This window comes from Homalodisca vitripennis, chromosome 5, assembly GCF_021130785.1.
Source record: "Homalodisca vitripennis isolate AUS2020 chromosome 5, UT_GWSS_2.1, whole genome shotgun sequence".
Classification (NCBI taxonomy): Eukaryota; Metazoa; Arthropoda; class Insecta; order Hemiptera; family Cicadellidae; genus Homalodisca; species Homalodisca vitripennis.
Genome location: NC_060211.1, coordinates 181,394,899 through 181,404,253, shown reverse-complemented (window position 1 = coordinate 181,404,253; position 9,355 = coordinate 181,394,899).

Here is a 9,355-nt window from a genome sequence, read left to right as displayed (position 1 = left end):
TGATTCTGTATATTAATGAATAGCATACATTAACTGATGGTTTAGTTAAAAATATGGAGTTAGATAAATAATAACTTATCGCTGTCAAGGTGTTGGCTAAATTGTGGTCAGAACTAGTTCACATCAAAATAAGACATACAAATGTAATTTTATATAATATATATATATATATATATATATATATATATATATATATATATATATATTGTGTGTATAAAATATATGTATACAGAAAATTCCATTTGTATTTTAAATATACATATATTTACTACTACATCAGTACACTACCATTTGCGTATACTTACCGAAATAAGGAAGTATGCGTTTCTACTCTCCAAGGATACCCTCCAAAACACTTCGATTTTATAATTGATTCAAGTAATTTTTAAGAAAAGAGAGAAACTCCCTAAAATAATATGTGAAAGAATACGTCTTTGATTTAAATAAAATACAACCTTAAAAATTAGGTTCGTAAAGACAAGACAAAACGGTATAAGAGAAAAAGAGACTATCCTCTGTGTCCCCGGGGCCACTATATTCCTACGCGCTTCGCCGGTTTTATATTGTTTTGAGCCTATCCCGGGGGTCCTTTGTTCTTTGGATTCGTTCTTGTTTTCTAAATGACCTCAGTTTGATATCCTATTCCGTAAACGTTCTGTTCGCCTCTGGTTTTATTCGGAAATTACAAAGAAACTTTATCTTTGCTCTTAAAAGTGGATTTTACTGTGTTTGTGATACTGTGGCTGTATTTAAGAAAGTCAAGGCAATATTTTTATAAACATTGTATTGTTTTCTGGAATGTAATAATATTTTCTGCTCTAAGCTACACTTTCTGAATAATGTTAGAAACAAAACTTTATAAAAATGGTATTGTGAAAGTGGATTGCTCTCAAAAACAGTTTACGAATAGCAACGAAAACTCTCAAACGTATTTAAATAAAAATGAAAGTATTTAAAAAATTGCACAGTTTACCGATAGGTTAATGTAGAAGAGTTTAATATAATAAGTCCTTCTTGCAAAGTATGTGTAGTTGTATTATCGGCACTGTTATAAAATTAGTCTTAACAAATCAGGTTTTATATTCGGAATTTCACAAGATATTTATTCAATTTTTATTGCGAAAACAAAATGTTAAATGTAATTATTTATTTATTTACTAGAATTTATTGAAATTTTTACGAATAACAATTATTTTCGAAGGAAAAATACAGATGTCAGAGTAAGTAAAAATTATAATAATCCCATTATTATTTTTAATAAGTTTAAAGACGATACCGAATAAAACTGTTCGATAGTTATATTATCTCGTCAAATAACATGTCGGTCCCATGGCTCGAACTATTTAGCACTTGGCAATTCCAATAATAAACACTTGGTCTCATGGGAGTTGAGTTATTAATGTTAAAAAAGTCTAAAATATATCTTTTATAAATAAAAGGCAAGATAAATAATTTTAAGAAATATTTTGTGCTTCATAATTTTAAACAGTTAAGTTTTCATAAATTTTTGAGATACTTTCATTAACTTTTCGTCCAGCCTTCGATTTTTATCCGGGGTTTTTAGTAACGTTTACGAAATCGCACGTTTTTCACATTAATATGACTTACGTGTTTACTTCTGGGTGAAAACCACCTTTCCTTGACGAAAGAAGAAAGGACAAGCAGATTGGCCGAAACCTTGACCGCCACGCCGCATCATCGTCACGCTCATTGACGTTTCGGTCACGGTGCTGTGGCCTGCATCAAGGTCACCTTCACTCCGCCCGGTCAGCTGATCGACCGTCCCTCAGGCATCACTGCTGGTGTCACTCTCGACCTAGTTGCGGCAGTCACGTGACCCCTCATACAACATTCATACCGAGCCAAATTTGTGTACAGATCAATTATATATTCATTTAGATTATGAAAGGAGGCGAATGTTCTACGAGTCCTTGTCTGTCTGTCCATCTCACCGTGCGATAACTCTTGCTAGAACGGTTCTACAAATTTGAAACTTGGTACATAGGTTCCTCTTGTTCCAAGAAAAAATCCTGTTGATTTTGGGATCAAAAGGTAAAAAAACCATATTCTAGCATATCCACATTGTTGATTAGTTATCCAAGATGAAAAGGGTAAAACCATTCAATAAACAAACTAAGTAAAATCATACGACATTTTATCGTATGGCATAGTAATACATGAAATTAAAGGTTTTTGTTGGATTTTTAGAAAAAAATGTCATGCCTGTCGGATCCTTCGATACTACGTTGAATCGATTTTTTTTATTAAACCTCACACCCGCATTGACCAGTTCTAAGTGTAGGTTGCGGAAACTTGCATCAGTCAACGCTGGGTAGGTTGGAATGGTATAGTTTGGGACTTTTGGAGGCTGGATTCCAACAACCTTCTTATCACTTAACTTTTATGATTCAACACTACTAACGACACAAACAGAACCTTACAAGAGAAGGGGTGGAAAAGGGAAAGAATTCTTTTTGGGTGCCTGCAACCCTTTAATTTACCTGCGTGAGGTGGGTGAAGCGTAGTACTTATTGAGCGCTTACAGCTCCCACAGTTTTGGAAGCCAACTTCGAAAAACTCACAAAGTTGCATTTGCGTAGTGATTTGTTTATTCCGAGACATATTAATCAACCACTAGAAACAATAAGCGCTTCTAACATTGTCGGTGCTATGGGACAAAATTAAGGTTTCGGTGTTATGGGACAGAATCAAGACGTTGGTTAGGTATTAGGAGCTATGGTACTTATTAGCGCAATATTTTACTTTCGGGCAGGAGCCTGTACCAACTACTGCTTATCTTGAACTTGGCCAATGTTCGTGTGGTACAGTCCGCTCATCGTGATAAAGCCACTTACTACTGCCAATAATTCACAGGTTGCCGTTTCCCTTAGTAGACCATGTTGGCTTTACTGCATCCAGTGTCACACAGTCGTTCTTGTGCCACATTACAGACGATAAAGCCACCGCCACCGGGTCGTATACAGCATCAGTACGTTCCGTGACAGCTTTACATCACACGTGCAGCACTTCAGATTCACGGCAACTTACAGGGCTCTGGACATCCTTTGGTTGAGAGACTGAAAGATCTGCAGTTGCTCCGCCAGCTTTGGTTTGTATCGCTAAAAAATCTCAATGTACTGAATTGTGCACCTGACAAAACAATGAGAGAAAATCCCTTAATCTACTAAATCCATGGCCATATTAATGAAAACTAGGGTTTGTTTGAGAAATCCAAGCAATAAGAGAATTTTCACTTGAATAATGGTTTTAAAATGAAACAATTTGTCAATGTTCTCAATTCTTATATTTTTATACACCATAGTGTGAGTCAGTATCCAAGCCTACTTCAACAATCGGGATATTGATTTTTATTTCGTAAAATAATGGTTCAACATTGTAAATTGGAATTATAGTTCTGAAATTATAACTCGGATTTGTGTTATTGTTTTCCTTGGTTACACAATAGATGAAAATAATGGGATCCAAGTTGGAAGCAAGGTGGTAAACAGATCCTTGGAACTGTTACTTGAAGAAAACAACTTTACGAAGAACTTATTTTTCAAAACTTTTGGCGTGATAAACAATAAATGTTGCATCTAGCTTTTTTCTAGTTGAGTAGTAAACAAGTATATTTGTATAAAGTGTATAGACAACAGAATGTTCCACAGGTATACAAGTTTATTAAAAATACTTAAGCTTGATGTTTCGTAATCTTCACAACTTACTGTTATTCTTCAATTGTCAATCTTCAAAAGAGTAAATAAAAACAAGCAACTGAAAATTACCTGAAACCATCACCAAGAAAACAAAAGAATATATAAAAAATATGTTAAAGTGTGTTATTTTAAGTGGCACCTGACAAAAGGAACATTTATAGATAAACTAAAAGTCGACGCAATCACTTTTTTGTAACAGTTGACGATAAAAAATGTCAATAGTCTTATCTTATCTTATCACATTTCTTATCTTATGGAAGTAAGACTCTTCTACGTATTGGGAGGTCCAGTATTGATTAACACTATAAGAAAGTTATTTAGAAACAGTACATTGAAGTATAATGTACACTACACTCAAAAATGTTCCTTTTCTTCCACCCCTCCCCCAATCCACCCACCACTAGTCTGTCACTCGGAAACGTCTTGCTCCGCGATCTGTTAAGATTCGTTTCTCCAAACATCGCCGGGTGAGATCTTGACAGTTCGTCTTCCTGTTTTCACACCATGACGAGCCGCCGAGTGTCTTCTCTGCGTGGCGCGGCGGGGCGCAGTGAGGCGGATATTTCAGGAAATGTATTCTTGGAGTTTCTTCAGTAAAACATATCAAACTACTGTATTTCTCTTTGGAAACTAACATTATACATAAATTGGTCTTGAAAAGTTCAAGATTTTTTAGCACTTTTTATCTTCTGTAGCTATTTAAAATGTAGCAACTTAAGGATTATTTATATTAGAGATGTAGCCTCGAAAAGTGTTTCATATATAATATACAATAATAGACATTTTGACACTTTTTAATCGATTTTATTGTGTACAATGTAAATTTCGAATTCGAAGAATTCATCTTCAGGTACTTTTAGGTTAAGGTAAATACAGTAAATAAATAATTGAAACCAAAGTTTCATGTTTTTAATTACCTTGGTGGCTAAAATTTAGTGTTCAATATTAATTTAATCAATTTATATTGGTTTAAGTCTATCGAATAATACATTTTTTGTTAGACAATCTTTGTCATTTTAATACATCACGAATTATTTTTGCACTTTTCTAAATTTCAAAAAGTTCTAAAGTTGACAATAGGTGATGTTTTGTATATGTGTAAAATTTCAAGTTGTTTTCGATGTTTGTGTATGTGTGGCCACCAAGGTAGTTAAAAACATACGACAATTTGGTTTCAATTATTTATTTACTACATTTACCTTAACCTACAAGTACCTGAAGATGAATTAATCGAATTCGAAATATACACTGTACACAATAAAATCGATCAAATAGTGTCAAAATGTGTATTATTGTATTTGTGTATTTATAATTTTATTTATCATTATTTATCATCAATAACTTAAAATATGTCAAAGCGGCTTCAGATTGTGCCTCAGGAAAATTCCCGTGCAACTCTCTATGATATGGAGCCGTCTTACATAACCTAAAGTTACTACACAATTAATAACTATCGAATTTTATTGGAAAATTGCAATAAACTACTTTTTAATGAGGCTCTGTCTACGCTTGTCCCATTTTAATTGAGTACATTACGGGATAATTAATTATTAATTATCTTTTACGGGATGAGGTCCAAATTTAATTATAAAATTTTATTGACCTCTTCGGGAATCGAACCCCTGACTTCTAGGTTGCAGAGCCACAGCCTTAACGCTACGCTACAGTAAAGGTTAGTTCGTGAGAAGAATAGATCAATATACAGAGATAACAGGAAAGATGTGAGTCAATATTTTTAACTGTGTTGAAGTTTTCTTATAATTGTGGTTAATGTGTAATAACTTCTGTATACCAATATTGTTTAATTTCATGTAGGTGTTTTAAAATAAAAAACATCCATTTAAAAGTTTAACGACTCGTTTAAAACTCACAAGCTTTCCTACGTAATACGTTTTATGCGTCATATAACCTACAATATGTGTTGAAAATTTCAACTAGGTTATAAAAGTAACTGGTGAATTCCGCATTTAAATTTCTTCCCTTAAATTGAGCATGAATCCTCTACTAGTGCTTACCTCATTGTATAAGTAGTGTAGTAATGAATGAAATAAAGGAATGAATCGGTTTTTGCAATAAGTATTATCTCTATCTTTGAAGTGAATGGGTTGACAATTAACTTTTAGTATACTTTTGTTAGGGGAGACGGAAGGATCGTGGTTCAATTCGGTGTTTTCTTTGGGAGAGGGGGTAATTTGATGAAGGAGTGTGTGTTATTAAGGTATTCGTTTATGTGTTGTTCATAAAAGTTTATATATTTATAAACACAGATATTTAATTTCCAATATTTATTTTTCTGTACCCGAATTGACCTCTAAACAACCCCCTCCCCGCATTTTACCTATCCATTGATTATTAATTTCCCCCTCCCCCGCATTTGACCTATCCATTGATTATTAATTTATAAAAAACGAAGTTAAAGCCATCAGCTAATATTTTACTTTTAACCTGTGCTGATTTATGTGGATATAGAATAATTTGTAAAAATGAAAATAATTTTTAAAGGCAACACGCAAACCTTAAACAATTTTTAAATGTAGTTAAATTATGAATTTCCCTTTCTTTACTCCTATAAAATTGCTATTAATTACTTATGGACACATAAATGCATAAGTACGGTATTTCTAAACAACTACACATTTGTAAATTATGTATTTTAGGAAGATCTGATTTATATAAGTTCTATGTAGTACGTTTTACATATAATTTTGAAACTTTTGATATGCCCCTTGTAGGAACTCTTTTAAAAGTTTTCGGGAGAGCTGAATTTTTCTCAGCTCAAAAACCCTTAACAAAAGGTATATTTTCTGATTTTCCCGGCATCCCAACGATAGTGAAAACATGTTCCCAATATGAAACTTACAGTATATAATGTTACAGATAACAATCCGTCGTACAACTTATCGTTCAAGCCTTTTTCTCCAATTTTATTATTTACAGAAATTCATTATAAAAAGTGCGTTAATTTGGTAAAAGGTTTTAGTTTAGGTTGGTATTTTTTGCCCTTAACCGTTATAATTTGAGAGAAAGTAATAACATTACAGTTATACCTTTTAATACAGAGTATAGTAACAAACGTCTGATTAACTAAGGAAAAATAAAAGATTTACGAGTGATTTAGTAAGGATGTACACTTTCAATCTCAGGGTTTAGCAAAAATGAAGAAATGGGGCTTTTCAGCATACCTTTTATAAGGGTCTATGGCATTAGATGCAAATTCTGCTTTCCCGGATTTGTTTAATATTTGGTTGATTTTGGCCCTCATTGATAACTAGTTTGGGTATTTGTACAAATCAGGAATACTAATGAACATATCGACTGTGAAGAACTTCTGTCGGAACTCAGATTCCTTGTGCCTCGGCCCGCGTCCAGAGTTCGGGCGTTTTTTCAGTCCTCATTTCGCACACACCAGTCTGGGGGGGGGGGGGCTAACGCTCCTTTGAATGTGATGATGCTACTGGGTAGCGCTCTACCTGAAAATATTGATTTATTCTCTTCTACTGTGTCTTCTTTCAATAGGGAAATTAGAATGTATGTACCCGATTTTTATATTTAATTTAAATTGTTTCATCCTAATTTATTGTAAGCTGTATACCATAGTAAGGATGATTTATTGTATTGTATGTAGATGTTCATTTACTTTTACTTCTTTATCAAAACATTCGTGTTCTGTTGTTTTTAAATTTCCTTTTCAACAGATCTATAAAAGCTAACTATTATATGCTATTTCTGTGTAAGCTAATAGTGTACGGACTTAATACATTTTTGTAATAATTATTATCTGTAAAATGCTGCAAATGTAATTAATTATTGTAATTTAATTTATTGTATGCTGTACAACATAGTTCAAGTAGATGTTAATTAATTTTACTTCGTTATAAAAACATTCGTTTTTTGTTGTTTTAAAATTTCCTTGACAGTAGATCAATAAAGGCTATTATTTTATTAGATGTTATTCCTGTGTAAGCTAATAGTGTACAGACTTTTACACATACTTCTTTGTAATAATTTTTATCTGTAAAATGCTGCAATGTAATTGGAATTTTCTGTTTTGTAGCATCAATAAATCAATAATGAGAACGTAAAAAGTTTTGTCAATAACATAACGTAATTAATTGTAACAATACTGAAGCGAAAGTAAACTACTGAGTAACTGTGGGAGTCCCGATATTTGCGGAACAGTCCAGAGATGACATGAGACAGTTCTATGATAATGTCCCATTGTTGTACAAGCGTCCCAGCCTCGTTCGACATTGCCGTGCCCTGTTCGCTTCGCTCGTTAGGCACAGTCCTCGTTCGCTTATGTGCCATTCACGCGGTGAAACCTCCCCTCCTGCAGTGGTTTATGGTGACTTTTATGACGACGACCATGATTCTCCCCTCCGCCCTCCACTCCTTGTGCATTCTGGCGAGCACCACCACGGCTCAGGAGTTACGACCTCCACCTCCTCCATCGACCCCCACCCCTCATCAGCACGTATGGTAATAACCTCCGGATGGGTTTCCTCCGTCCCCACTTTTGGAGTTTCCTACTAGGGTAGTAAAAGTCACTAGCGATGAATGGGCCACAGAAGAGTGTCTGCATAATCCTGGTGATGGGGATTCGCTTTAATGCCGAGGGTAACGGAACTTTTCAAACTGTCTTGATGGATTTGTCAATAGGTTCAACAGCTGAGTCAAAATATTACTTTCATTATTTCTAGTGTCACAGTTGTGGGGAAGAATAAAAAAATGTACAGTGTGTGCTTAATAGCCACCTGTAGAGAAAGGACCTTCTGTTTTACCTATAAAAACAAGGCTTTCAGAATTAATTTTAGTCGTAGAACTAAGGGAATTGTATCTTTATCCCGATTTAAAGATACAACTGATACGCGCCCAAACGCTCGCGTACATACATTACGTAAATATCTGTGTTTGTAAATAAATAAACTTTTATGTACAAAACAACACCAAATACCTTAAAACACTCCATCAAATTACCCCCCCCCCCCAAGAAAAACCCGGTGTATCCACCAATTCTCCCCCCTCCCCTAACAAAAGTACACTACGAGTTATTTTTAACCCATTCCATCGAAGATAGAGATAATACTTATTTTAAGAACCGATTCATTCGTTCTTTCATTCATTTCTAAACACCTTATACACTGAGGCAAGCACTAGCTAGGAGTCATTATATGAGGCATAAAATGTATTACGTAGGAAAGCTTGTGAGTTTTAACAAGTCTTTAATCTTTTAAATGAATATTTTATTTTTAAACACGTACATGGAATTAAACAATATTGGTATACTGAAAAAGTTATTACACATTAACCACAATTATAAGAAAAATGCACTAGAGTTAAAAATATTGACTCGCGTTTCCTGTTATCTCTGTATATTGATCTATTACGTTTTGTAATAGATCTATCTGTAGATTACGTCTTCTCTAACTACGTCTCTGTTGATATAAGTAACTTTTAAAATGCCAACTGAATCTGTTACCTCTTTGTAGAGATATAAATTACTTCCTTAAACACGAAATTACGTACTCTTTATATAGTAAAGGCAAAGATCTTCCAGGTACAGGCTTCTCAGATCTCTACTATAACAACAAACTGTGAAAGTAATTATGCCTCTATTTTTTCCCTCAGACTACTTATTT